The 13,823-nt window shown below is 39.6% G+C and overlaps 1 long non-coding RNA gene across 1 annotated transcript; it reads right to left on the bottom strand.

The window, feature by feature from the left end:
- Positions 1 to 3,423: 3,423 nt before the first annotated feature.
- Positions 3,424 to 7,840, bottom strand: LOC124418028. The gene is made up of 3 exons (XR_006939495.1): positions 7,578 to 7,840; positions 5,414 to 5,682; positions 3,424 to 4,119 (listed from the first exon to the last, which is right to left on the bottom strand). It is a non-coding gene; the product is annotated as an uncharacterized LOC124418028 (long non-coding RNA).
- Between the last annotated feature and the right edge of the window lie 5,983 nt (positions 7,841 to 13,823).

Genomic DNA, 13,823 nt, shown 5'->3' with positions numbered 1-13,823 from the left:
CAAATAAGCACAAATTATGAAACACGTTTCCCAAAATGTGGAAACAATTTGTGTCAACACTACTGCAGTGTTTTCCTTATTTTCCCTACATTCAGTTTCCTTAAACTATTAGGTTTATTTGCGGACTTCACAGAAATTTAAGCAAAACAGTGTTGCTCATGGGAAAATACAATAAACGAGTTTAACTGATATGAAATCAATCAGCTTAATGAAAACCTAAGTAGGCAACTCTTTCTTTTTAAACTGTAGTACACACAGTAACAGTGGAATTAAAAGCTGAAGTTTTATGAGCTCAGAATTTTCAGGGCAGGTCTTCCAGAAGCAATCAGGATTGTTTTATTTATGTTTCCATTTAAATCAATGTTAGCTTTATGTCTGTCTTCAAAGGCAGCAGACTTCAGTCAAGAGAGTGTGAAGTAAAATTCTCCCCTCTCAAACTTTCTTTCAAAATTCTTCAGATTGCTCCGGAGTTCAAGTGGAATTTTCCTAGGCAAGCCACGTACCCAGTGCAAAGATCTTTTATGTCATCAGTGCTGAAGAAATTAAAAAATCAGCAAGTACTTATTTGGAAATATAACTGCATTCACAGACAAAACCAAAGAAGACAGATATTGTTAAGAAATATCTGCACCTGATGTGTGCTACGTCAGAATATGTACATCATGATAAAAGTGCCAAACGTATCTTAGCATGTGTTTATTTCCCTCTGAGTTATGTTGCTCAATAGCTTTATATTTATTTTATATATTATATAAAATATATTAAACACATCATATAAATACATGGCAACTAAGAAACACTGGCAAAGCCTCATCGCTCTTCCATAATATCCAGAAGAGCCAAACTTCCTATTAATGAAATATTACTGCCTGTAAACCTCCTTACGTGGATTGACAGCTCTCCACACTGCAGAAGCCCCCAGTGAGATCCCCTACAAGGGTCCTCAGAATAGGCAGTCTGCCAAGAGATGAGACTGAAATGGCATGACTTCTAAACCCAGTTTTAATAATGATCTGGCAATCCACTAGGTCCATCATACACTACCACCCATTTTCTCATTTATGTAATCAAGTAGTTCATTACTGTTTGGCAACTGTCGTGCATACTCATTGTTCAAGAGAGGATTCCTCACAAACAGGACCAGTGCCTTCAGGCAGTGGAATGGTGGTTGTACTGGGCTGAGGCTTTGGGGCAGTCACAGGCTGGTCATGCAGATAATACTACTGGGAACATCTGGAAGGTCCAGGAGCCAGAACATCAAGGTGATAAGTTGGAATGCCATGAAGACTATATGTCATCCATGCAGATTGACCTGTTTCAAGAGAGAACTTTGAATGTCCTTGATCTCTGCAGACTCTCTAACAGGGCCTCAGTACTAGTTGGGCTTTCCTCCTCTTTCTCTCCCTAGATATCAGTGGACTCTTGCATGGCATCGCTTTCATATGCGTATGCAGGCAGCCCCATCAGACTGGCACCTTGTTCAGAGCCTCCAGGAACCCTTCAGTCCTGTGAACTTGTTTCTTGCAGTTTCTTCCATCCCATGTCTATGTCTGTCCCATAATTTAATCACAGGTAATGTTTGCAAATCTTTGCCTCCATCATCATCAGCTTTTCTCCTTTTCCCTATAACTTGTTCTTTTGGAAGCCGCAGATTTCTAAAATCCCTTGGACGTACTGGGCATGTGATGTGCAGAACTTAAATTAACAGGTCTGCACTGCTGCACTGTTGTTTTAATCAAAGAACTGATGTGATTTGGCCACAGCATCAGGTTAAGCACGTGCAGACCTTTCACAGCATGCTTGAAAATCCATCTTGAGCAACCATCTTATAACCATGTTTTAAAATCTGCTACTTTGTAATATCCAGGAAAACAGGAAATTTTAGCTGCAACTGAACTCTGACTCCTTTAATACCTTTGGGCAACTGAGACCCACTAGTAGTTAGCAGCATGCTCTCGATCCCTATGAACCTTAACCAAGATCAATGGTCTTAACTTTAAGTTACTTAAGGGCCAGCTTTAATGCATCTCATCATAAAGGAACACTTTACTTTCTACAGTTTGTTTCAACCCTGACAAAGATAGTCTTAAATGTTCTCCATTTTTAGGCTGAGGCCATGATAGATTGTTTGAGTCAAAAGATGAAACAGCTGGCATGGGATGATCATAAAATTCCACTGTGTTAAAATTTTTGATGTTTTTCTTCTGTATACTTAGGACAGGTGTGCAAAGGTAACATTTCTGACTTGAGTTAATGGCTGAGGCACATTTCAGAACTACAGTTTGCAGTTCAGCCTTTGAACCCTAGCTGGCAAAGCAAGATTCAGTTGGATCCTTCCACAGTCCTTCAAACATAGATATGTACACACTTCTGAAAAGTCTGAAGCAACACAACAGTTAGCAAAATCAAGAATTAACAGCCAAACCACATTCCAAAGGAGGTCTTGCTCAACGGCCTCTCCTAAAGTACTAAGAGCCACATACTTCATTGCTGCCTGTTTTTTCTGTACCTCTGCTTTGAATTCTTCAAGTTTTCATGCTTCAGTGTTCTGTAGACCATAATATGAACTGGAGTGAAAAAATGTTAGGTAAAGTATTAAACAGAAGCATGGCTATAGAAAGATCATAGAGGTTAAGTAGGATATACCTGGTTCCGAAGAGCAATGAATAATGGATCTCTTTATAGAGAAGAATCCAAAGAGCAGTGGTTTTAGTTAAGGGAATGAGCTGCTTTCAATTCTGCCTGCATTGATTCATCTGTGCCCTGATTCACACACCCAGGCTGCTGATGTCACCAACACCGTAGGAGAAACATGGAGCAAGAGGCAGACCTCCGTTACATTTGCAGAAATCTGGAGCAAATCCACTGACTTTTGACAGTTACTCTGGGTTTACAGTGAAATAAATGAGAGCAGAATCTAACCCATGAAACCATAAACTCAGCTGTTATCAGGCAGAGTCTTAGAATTCACTATTAATATCTGCACTGAGAGCTATTCTGATTACAATTGCAAAATAATATTTCATATCCACTTTTACTATCTTATTCAAACACAGGAAATGAGTCAATCTTCAGAGAACAGAAAGACCAGTCAAAAGAATTGGAGAGTCATGTAGCTCAGCATCCAACTTTGAAGTGAAGGGAAGGAAAACTGATTCCTGCAAACAGTTTGCGAGTGGGACTGTTAACATATTGCTAAAGGTCATATGGACAGACTCTCTTAGTGTGATGGTTTCAGCCACTCGCATAGCCATGCACACATGTGGATGTACCACTTAACGCAGAATGAGTGCAAGCACTGCTGGACAAATTCTGCCACAAAGTTCTTCCTGCAATTCCAGCAATTCTCCGTAAAGCAAATTGGGATTCTCTGGATGAAGAGAAGTGCAGTTCGTATCACTAAAGCATTTCCATTTGATACTGTTATATATGTTCTTAAATTTGGGAGTTTTCAGTGTATGTTTTGTACAGTTCACACATAAAGATACACGTTCTGTAAAATATAGTTAGACCCAACTTATTTGGGTCTCACTACAAACAAAGAGTTAAAAGTAGAAACCACACTGCTTGGACTTCCCTGCTGTGAGAACTCAAGCTGGCTCTACTTTTAGAGCTCAGATTCTATTTTCCTTTAGGGGAATATCACAAATGTGTCACAAAGCAGAGTCAGCAGCTACTTCCACTTTTGTCCCTTGTTTTTCATTCAAAAGCCCATGCCTATGAATGCTTCTAATGCAACCACACCAGGACAGCCATAGCATTAGGAAGAAGGTATCCAAGAACCAGGAAAGTCTGAGGAAACATCTGGAAATAATCTTCTACCTCCTAGTCAAAGGGCTGTGAGAAGGAGCTCCTGCTTTGTTTCTGCATTTAGAGACTACCACAGCAAGGAACATGGCAGGTTGGCTTATCTGGTCACTTACAATTTTGTTTACCTCCAATTACAGCCCTGGAGGTGACTTGGGAAGTCTAGCACCAGGCCCATCTTCTAAAAGAGCAGAGCTCACGCTCAGTGGATACACTGCGTTCTCGTCCTGGTCAGGTGCTGGCACAGCAGGGCGCGGGGTGCAGATCTGAGCTTCCCATCTGAAAGGAAGGGCAAGTCCTGAAGATTTGTCACTAAGAGAGAGCATTTTAAGTTAAAGGTCTTTCATATTGGATAAGAATGAAAATACTTCAGAAGTCTTTTGAAGAATAAAATCTGAAAATTACATACTTGGCTAACTCTTCCTAAATAGCAAGTGCAGTTATTGCATATAGGTACTTATGTCATTTCTTCTGTGGCTCCCTTAAACATTTTACATTTAACAAGAAAAGGACATAAAGATAGCAGACAAATAAAATGGGCAGGAATGATCCAGCAATGCATGTAGAGCACCCCCAGTAGGTAACCCATAAAAACAGTATCTTAAATTTTCTAGGTGATCACAAACTCCACTTCAACTATTGAAACCTGCTTTTTCTCAATGAACCCAGATGGCCAAGGTCGTGTTAGCTATGGGGCTACTGAAGCCTGAGGTCATTTTATGGTGAATGAGACATCAATCTTCTTTTCTCTCTTTTTCCTCTACATCTTTTTGCTCAGTTTGGGGTATTTTTAATCTCACAGACGATAAATGCAGACTGTGCTTTCCAGCTTCATGGGCAGAGAGAAGGCCCAGAAGCTGCCTGATTCAGGAACAGAGGGCTTGAGAACTTCAATTGTCCAGCAGAATTAAGATCAAGATTCACCAGGAAGAGGGAGAAGGGATACAGTGCATAGCACCGAGCACACCAGAGAACATGTGCATTGCCTTCGCCATCTGGTACCAAGGAGCACTAGACTAAGTGGTGGGGAAAATCTGTTTCAAAGGAGTGGCACTGCAAAAGGGCTCAGCCTCAGCTGGAGCTAGGAAGGAGGTGAGGACTTCAAGCATATCACAGCAAGTGTGTTACCACAGTCTTCAGAAGACCAAGGTTTCATTTACAAAGAGGAGCTCGTGAAAGTTTACTTGAATTGACTAACTAAGGCAGCTTAAAGTGAATGCACTAAGCTACATTAAACTTCCCTCTGCTATCATGTGTTTCAGTTTTAAAGATGCACTGTCTGTTTTTTCCTCCCATTTAAATTAGATTGTCTAATTGCTTCTTCCTAAAAATCTTCCCTGCTCTGTTCACTTCAGCCCTTTGTTTATTAATTAATTTATTCTTGTGTACCCAAATCAAGGCAACGGCACAAGAACTCACTCTAGAACAATACAGGAATATAATTACCTTCACAGATAAGTACTTTGAACTGTATATCTGGTTGGCTAAATTAATCGTTAGTTTGTAGCAGAATTTAATAGCACATTGACGAACTATTGCATAAAGCTGAACCCACAAACCCTCAGCATTACAGATGAATTAGTATAAATACCCACACGAGTCTGACCTGATGGCACAATGCTGTGTAAGTGGCAGTGCTATCTGGTCCTTGGGGAGGGGGCTGCATTCACACAACAGCTCACCCCTCAGTGTGTGAGTGATCTTCGGTGCACCACGTACTCACCCATGCAGCTGGAGGGGTTCAGCTTGTTTGCAGCAAACAACAAGATTAATTGTTCACATGTGCTCTCAGGATTGCTCAGCTCCCTGAATCTCCTACTCTTCATCAGTTTATACCACAGCCTTATTGTCAATGACTTCTTGTTTGTTTGTTTCCTAGTGGGGTCAGCGGAAGGGTAAAAGAATTGGATCTCTGGTTGAATAAAATCTGTGAGTTTTTGTTTAAGAATGTCCAATATAGTTCTTTCTTCCCTTTGAATATGAATTATATCTCTTCCAATTTTAATTAACAGTTCACAAGTGGATAAGCTAAATAGCCATTTAGTACTATGGAAATGTAATTGCTCCACCATCTGGTCAGCTGTAATATTTTATGATGACTATATGAAGAAACAATGTTGTTTTTCTTAACCACCACTGTAAACCACTATGATGCCTTCTAAGTGCCATTGTGTAGGTTTGGATTCTACCCCAGTGTCACACTTGAACCTGAAGACTGGCTTCTTGGGCATCACGGTTGATGGACAAGTAAAGGATCTTTTATATTTCCTTTAATTTGTTTTGAAGTTAACGCTTTGAGTTAACTTTGGCCATTGTTGAGCTAGCAGGATCAGTGAACGTGGAGCTCTAATGCACTTTAATTCCTTCTTGTGCAATTGTGATTACTGCACAGTACACAGAGTTGAGGTATCATTCCAAGACCAATGTGATATCCTTTGTATTTACACTGCTACTTCAAAGGGAAGGAAAAAAAGAAATCATTACCATAACAATGTGCAGTTCATGTATCACAACTATAATAGAACTCTAGTAACTTGCTGGCTACTGAGATTTGGAAATTTAAATGTAATAACACAGTTTTGCTGCAAATGTCTGGTGGCAGAGGCTATTTCTTAGGTACTATTGTAGAAAGGCTCTTGATGCATTGCAAATGTATTTATTCTTTTTGAAAGGAAGGACAATGATGAGAAAAATCAGAAAAATACAGCTTTGGATACAGCTTTGGCAGATTTAAAACTTTAATGAGGTCTTAAATAAAGTCAGTGAAGAGACAGCATATACTCAAATCTCTGTGGGCAAAAATCCTGTGAAAGTCAGTAGGAATTTTACCACTGACTTGAAAGAAATCCAGACTTCATTCCATACTGGAAAGGTCTTATGAGGTTTGAACAATGTAACTCAGCTTGTTATAGGGAAGTACAGCATGGAGCAAAGAATGGACAGCTTACTCCTAGAAATTGGAATTAAGACTAAAGCAATCAAGAAAAGGCAGCTTAATTAAAACAATGGTGACTGTTACTTTGCAATTAGAGTAGACGATAACAAATAAATCTATGTATTAGGTTTTTCTTTTTTTTGGGGGGGCGGGGGGGGTTGTGTGCTTGTTTGCTTGGCTGGCTTTTGGGGGGGGGGGGGGGGGGGGATGGTTTGGAATTATCCCTCTAGTATTTTCCTTTTGTTCCTTCCAGTTCTACTGAGGGATGATGCAGAGGACGTGGATGTGTGACAAAACAGGGTAGAGGCACTGCTTTAAGGATGGTGCAAATGCAACTTTGGCAGAAGCTCCAGCTGCGGAGAATGGCTCTGCCTATTTCTATATGGTTGAAACTAGCCAGTGAGCTCAGAAGTTGTGAGGTTGGAAGAGTGGGGGTTGGAACCAACATGGGGGTTGGAAGAGTGACTGGATCAAACTAAAACACAGAAAACATTGAATTAAGGTCCTTACATTATTTTATTCCTACCTCACACGCAGCAGCTTATCATAGCAATCAAGGAACAGAAATACTGCCAACAGTCAGTTCCTTATAAGCCATAGGATAGCTGTCAGGCAACAATGAACAAGGTAGAGAGACGGTAGATAACTGTGCATAGCCTGCAGTAACTAGAACACCCACACAACCCCGGTACCAACAGAGAACTACAAAAGTTGCCAAATAATTTCTTCACATGAAGAGACAAGGTATCATAATGATTTCCTTAGAAATGATCTTTCCTTACTGGAAAATCCTTACATGTTACATAGTGTGAAATAACTGAAAGGAAATACCTACCTTGGAAGGCGGAGCTATGGACTTACTTCCCAACCACTTTTCTTGAGTGTTTGTCCAGCAGTAATGAGGGGATTTTGCCTGTGGAATACAAGGTTGATTCCTTTGAGCATATGAGGAAAAAACTGTCACTTTCACAGAAAGAGTTTTGTTGTTGTTGTTGTTGTTGTTTTGTTTTTTGTCAGCCCTGAGAAAATTACCACATTTTACTAGAAGGCTATGGAACTCCACCTCGACCCTCCCATGAAACACAACCCTATGCAAACAATTGGAAGTGATGCAGAACAGACCCACGGTTATCTAGGCTCCTAATGTTTGCGGCTGTGTTAGTATTTGGGTTTGGGAGAGTATTGAAGTTTTGCAGCAAATCCCCCAGACAACTGCACTTACACCACATTGGTTCAGACCCCATGGCAATCTTGGCAGACACTAAGTGGATTCCCCCCGTTATCGCATCTATGGCTCCTCAGAGCCTCCTGACGCCAGCGGAGCTTTGCTTCAGCTCTTACTGGCAGAATCCTTTTTCCTTCTGGAGCAGCATGGTTCTGCAGCACAGCTGGGATCAGTTCCAAGGCTGTGCACTAGAGGGCAATTACTCTCATTCACGCGCGCTGGCTCATTATAATAATACCCTTACAGTAGTGCAGAATATGCCGATGCAGATTTCCTCAATTACCTGCAGGATTCTGATGACTACAAATCATTCACTGCAGGCTAGCAAATGGTACTTTGTAGCCATCTCCATTGTATAAGATAGCTTTGCATTTTGAAAATTACCTGAATATCTTATTTTTATCCACCTAGGAAATGAGTCTCCTTAAATAATCCTATTTTCCAGCGATATCCATTTAGACATTATTTCTTTACCCATCTTTTTTAACTTCAATTTTAGAATGCAGCACCAGTGATTATATGTCTCTATAGTCTAGTCTGATATTGGAAAACAATTCAGAGTTCAAATTGATGTTTTGTTGCATTAGATTTTATTTAAGGTTGTATTTCTTTTGGAGAGAAATATTGTCAGTTTTGCTCCAAATAAAAGGACATCTGTGAGCCTGATTTAAAACCACTGAGCTCAGTGCATTTAGCTGTTTTGTTTGATAAAAACAGGGTAAGCATTTTCCCCCCCCAATACATAAATTAATTATTTTCTACAAAAACAAGTTTGTTTAAGACAACGACTTTCTACTACCGTAGAAGGAGTTTGTGTGTCACCAGTTTCCAGTGACAGTGTGTCTCACTCTTTCATGGTATCTCTTATCTCTGTCAGCTTGTGGGTAGGAGTGACAAGAGTATTTCTAATGTCTGCCTCCTCTAGAAACTTATGTGAAAAGAGAAGCAAAGAGGGATAACAAAAAGCTTGGTGAGACCTGAGAAAGAAAAGCTGTCTGAGAGCAATTTTTCTGATGAATTACTGCAGATTTGGAAAGTAAACGACAGCTGTTGGAGCTGAAGGAGGAAACAATTGCTAATGGCAGTAAAAGGGCAGTGATACAGTCTCCCAAGGCTTGGCCAAGCAGAAGTCACAAGAGTTTTTAGTGAGGTAGTGAGGGCTGAAGATAGACTATAAGGATGTTGGATGAAATAAGAGGGTAGAAAGAGATATCTGCCAGTTATTATTCAAGTATGATATATAAACATCCAAAACCGACAAAGATTTGTACCAGAATCACTGGAATTATCATTCTTTCCAAAAAGAAGAGGAAGACTTAAAACCTGAAGTCACCACACATAAACACTGTGTGGGAATTAGATCTAGAAGACAGAAATAGTATTTTCTGTACAAAGTCCCCACTTAACATAACCATTTTAGCCTGAAGATATGAGCTAGACTTTCCCTTATTCAAGGCCCAACGTACTTGCTGAGCCTTTCTTCTTAGCAATTGGCCAAGCTTGCAGACCCACACCAGGGCCCCAGGGACCACAGCATGATCCCTAGTACTTGAGCCAATTCTGCCTGTGGTGCAATACTGACTTGACACTGCTGAGAGAAATCTCCAAACAATCTCTGTTATCCTTTTTACGAGTACAAGCTTGTAGGTAAGATCAGCTTAGGTTTTACCTCAGCTGTAAGGAGCTGTAAGAGGCATAACACATTATTCATAATTGGTACATTTAGTTCAGAGATACATAATGGAAAGAAAATTGAGGGGCATCGGACTCGGAAGAGAAGATGGGTGAGCAGGACAGGACAGGTAGAATACGTAAGTGGAAAATAAATGAAAACAAAATCCTGAGAAGTCCAACCAGCTATCAGTGGATGGAAGGAAACTCCAATCGTGCTCTTTGAATATCTGGAAGTTTGACATTTCTGCAGTTTGGTGAGTTGTCCTTGCAACTCACACTCATTGAGTGTGACAGGATCAGGGAAAAGAGGAAAAGATGCCTCTTGTTTCCTCATATTGTCAGTAGGGGATGGGAATTGAAGGGGCAGAACAGGGAGAAGAAAGATCTTTGCTGCACTGTGTAGGTCTGAGTGCAGAGCATTCCTTGTTGAAAGCGTGCTAGCCCATAAAAATAGCCTCAAGCACTCCTTGGTGAAGAGTAGTACTTTAGGTCATTCCTAAGGTTTATTAGAGTAATACCAATTATGGATGAGAAATTCAAACATCAGAAGCCCAAAAATGCAAACTCAGATCAGAATATGGCTACCCTGGGTAAAGACCAGCACAAGAAGCAGTAAAGACAAATTCAACTAAAAGAACATACTGCATAAATATTTCCACTTGGTTCTACTAACCTACTAAGCAACCTTCTATTCATAACTTAAAATGCAGGTTTCTTCTTGAGTTCATATTGCTCTTTAAGATCTGTTGACATGACATTTAAATACTGGGAAAAATAAGTGAAAAAGAAATGAAATGATTGAAATCCATAAGCTGCCGCAGCAATTTGAAAATTATACTAAGACCTACATTCCTTTCTTTTAAAAAGGATAGCAATGATAAACAAGAGGAAAATAGTGATATATTTTTAATAGAAACAGTATTTTGCATGGAAACCTGGCCATATAACTTTTCCATTAATTGGAACAGAATGCCATTTGGAGTTTTGTTTTCATATTCATTAAGGCCAATATTGCAAACAATAATGTATTTCTTTATCTTTTGTATTCATTACACTTCTTTCCTCATTGTTATCAAAACATATAAATATCCACAAAAGAGTATGTGCTGATAACATCTGTACTAGTAATACTTTAATTTATGCTATCAACACTTTTGCTAAGTGTAATAAAGTATGACTGTTTTTCTACAAATTTCTTTTATTTGCCATTCTTACTTTCATGCAGAGAGAACTAAACGCTCAGTAAAATAAGGCAAAATCAAGTGCCATATTCTGAACATCTTGTATTTACTGTATACTGAAGAGCAAGCAAATCTTTTTACCACACTGTAGCAATGGGAAGACCAGGTCAGGGTTTTATCCAAAATATTTTTCCAAAGAAAGTGAAAGCCAGCAGTCAGAATGTTCCCTGCTCTCTGCAATAAAGACAGAAGGAACAAAGAAAAGAGGATGAGATTAAAAATGCCCTCCAAATTATTATTATTATTTTTTTTTTATGTCTCAGTTAAGATAATAAAGTAGAAGATGGGAACAAAAGCAACTTGGCTAATGGGAAAAGTATATAGGAACTGTTAAAAAAGAATTTTCCATCTTAGGTGTAAGAAGAACTCAAAGAACTCAGTGTGTTCCGGAAACTAGAAAGCCTTCATCCCAGACCACTGAAAGGACATGAAATTGTGAGCCCTATAGAAAGGAGCAAAAATAATTATCTGTCAACTCAGGATGGTATTACCTGACAGAAAAAGAGCAAACAGAGCACCTATATTTAAAAGAGCAAAGAAGTGCCCTGGACTGGTACAAACCACTAGTATCCTGACATCAGTAGCATATAAAGCTTCCTGCCACGCTTTAAAGGAAACAAATGCCATATTTCAGTACATATAGATGAAACACAAAATTCCTGTTCTATGGAATATCCCTGTCTGTTATGTACACATGCAAGAATGTTTTTTTTTTTTTGAAATAAGGAGACAGCTCAGATCCAGAAGAGAGGGTTCTGGGGTAAATATCCTCTCTAGAATATTTACTTTTTACTATATCCCCCCTCTGAGGATACTCTTTCCTCATTTTTTTTATTCCTGTCTCTCTGCTATGCTCTGACTCCACCTTGCTGTATCAATGACTTCTACCTAGGACCTTATTCTGGTTCCTTCTCTCCTCTTTGCTTAGAAATCCAGCTGGTTACTACATCATAATCCATTGTGATATTTTCATGTAAACCACATGTTACCTGCTGGGATTGAGTTACATGGCACTTACCTTTTGAATACAATAGTTTTACAGGTTATCTCATATATGGGTTCTACTCATGGAAAAAAAAAAAGATTAAATATATAAGGGTGAAAAACATTTGAAGATGGAAAACTGGTTTTACTTTATCAAGAATAGGATATGATTTTTATTATTATTAATTTAATTAATAATTTTCATCTGTATAAACTAGAAATTTTACATCTATGGTTTACAAAAATCTTTGGTATTACTGTGTATAAGAAATTGTTAATTTACCTGGATAAATGAAAGAATATTCCAAGATCTGAAAAATTAATAAAGAACTGGATGAGGAAAAAGGAAACTGTTATTCAAAAATTTTTAGGGTTGTATTCAAGTTAATACTAGAATTCAGTCAAAGCCAGCCTTCCAAATGATTGTATTAAGTTCTTCTCTTAGTCATTTTAGTACGACAAGTAGAAGTGTGCTCCTGGTAATGGTGGGAAGCTGAGAGTCACAGTCAGGACAGAGGTGTACTGAAATGTCACACAGGAGCTACTGCTTTACACAACAGAAAGTACTGAAACGTGTTAAATACAAAGTACAAATCGTGCCCTGCAGAGCTAATAAAGACAGTTTCAGGCTGGGGTGGCATGCCACAGTCTGCGCAGCCTACATGCACAGTACATCTTCTCCCTGCTCTGCTCTTCATGAGGACAGCTAGAGAAGGAGAGGGCACCTCCAATCTTGCACTGTGCCAAGGTGAGACCAGCAAGGGAGGGCTGGCTGCAGCAGTGCTAACTCCACATGCTCAGATCCAGGATGCATAAGAGCAGCAGAGTAGCCAGAACTCATAGCTCCAACATCTAAAACTCCCAGATGATTGTGATAGGGGTTAGCACTTTTCTATCAAGAGATAAGGTCATTGCTAGCTTGGGAATTTTACTTTCAATTAGTCTAAGCTCAGTGAGGCATTTAGCATTATTGTTGAGGTGGTGGTTGTTAGATGGCTGCACAAAGAGATGGCCAGCGTCAGTGTCTGAGTGAAATGCATACCTTTCAGTGGGCAAGAGAGAAACTGTTTAGTACATGTGCAAGAAAGTGAAAGAAAGCAGTTAAGGATCTTTGTGCATCCGTGTCTAGCTGACTAGAATTGAGATGTGAAAACGGTGCTAAGAATCCAATGGGCAATTGGGAGCACAGAATTTAGGGGGAGAGTGGTGAACCAAAAATCAGCAGCCTAAAATCTCTTATACTGCAGACATACAAAGACATGGTACCAGTGTATTAGAATCACCTCATATTAGGCACTGCTTGGGATCACTATTAGCTTGGCTATCCTCAGTTTGTTGAGTAGGGCATGCTCTATTCTTGGCATCCAGCAGTCTTCCCATCCTACGTGTTTGCAACTCAGCAAGGAGTGCCGGTGGCTGTGCCAGGCCAAGACTTACTCTTGATATGAGCATCTCCAGCTTTCTCATTGCGATGGCTGAAGACTGCTTTGCACAGCCAGTTAAGTTTTTAAGGAAGCGTTTTGATTATGCAATCAAACAATTAATAATCACCCAGGATATCTGTATTCTGGGGAATTATTAATACTATACTAGCTATAGTGTATGCCTAGGTGCCAGTGAGGGCATGAAAGAGGGCTGGAAGAGCAAAGAGGCAGTTTTGGATAAGGCAGGGAGCTGTGTGGAACTGGCAGAGCAACTGTAACATGTCATTCTTAGATTAACACAGAGAAACGGCTGAGGTTTGTGCCCACTGCTGCTTCCAAATCTCTAATACATCTCCTGTCTATCCTCAAATACCTCACAGTTTTTAAACAGTAGCTTTCTTCCTTCCTTTCCTAAAATATATGTTATCCTCAACAGTAAAAATCACAGACGTGTTTTCCTGTAACAGCAGCAAAATTTCCCTTCCCCCTTTCCTATAAAGAAAATACCAGAACTTCTAACATACAATTGGGAG

The sequence above is a fragment of the Gallus gallus genome, chromosome 5 (assembly GCF_016699485.2).
Source record: "Gallus gallus isolate bGalGal1 chromosome 5, bGalGal1.mat.broiler.GRCg7b, whole genome shotgun sequence".
NCBI classification, from domain to species: domain Eukaryota; kingdom Metazoa; phylum Chordata; class Aves; order Galliformes; family Phasianidae; genus Gallus; species Gallus gallus.
Note: the sequence above shows the minus strand (reverse complement) of the source record. Positions and strands in the feature narration are given on the sequence as shown.